We start from the raw sequence: 557 nt of genomic DNA, 5'->3' as shown, positions 1-557 counted from the left end.
GTGAACGTAGAACATATGCAAGCACCTAGTAATATTCAGGATGTGCAAAAGAAGGAGATATCGCATAATCAGTATGTAAAGGGGTAAGCAACTGGAATTTTGATATCGAAGAACCTGAAGGCACAAAAACCCTTTATTGGGGACGAGGAGGAAAGTTTTTCTGCTGAAGCATCTTCAGAAAATGGTGACGAGGGAGACAAAGATATTAATGGCCGAAATCTCCAGCAAAATGGGCGATCGATCAACATGATATTAGAAAACGCTGACTTAGACAAGGTACTTGGTTTTCATACCTGGTGTAGTAGAGGAGTTGCAGTGAGCTGCTAGTGGAAGCGACCACAAATCGGGATTTGGGAGCCTATTCTCCCATACTAGAACTGAATCCTCTTGCTTGTAATTGAAAAAAGAACTACGTGTTAGCTTGATCTTGTCAGTGGGGTAAGGCTTTATGTCCCCCTCCATGGTACGTAGGCAGCCCAGAAGTAACTTGGGTTCAGCACCAAATATAAATAAAAATAAAAAGTTCAATTCTGTACAAATTTGTGAACATGTATAAT

This window comes from Coptis chinensis, chromosome 4 (assembly GCF_015680905.1).
Source record: "Coptis chinensis isolate HL-2020 chromosome 4, ASM1568090v1, whole genome shotgun sequence".
In the NCBI taxonomy this organism is placed as follows: domain Eukaryota; kingdom Viridiplantae; phylum Streptophyta; class Magnoliopsida; order Ranunculales; family Ranunculaceae; genus Coptis; species Coptis chinensis.
The sequence above is the reverse complement of the archived record's forward strand: the minus strand, read 5'-3'. Positions refer to the sequence as shown.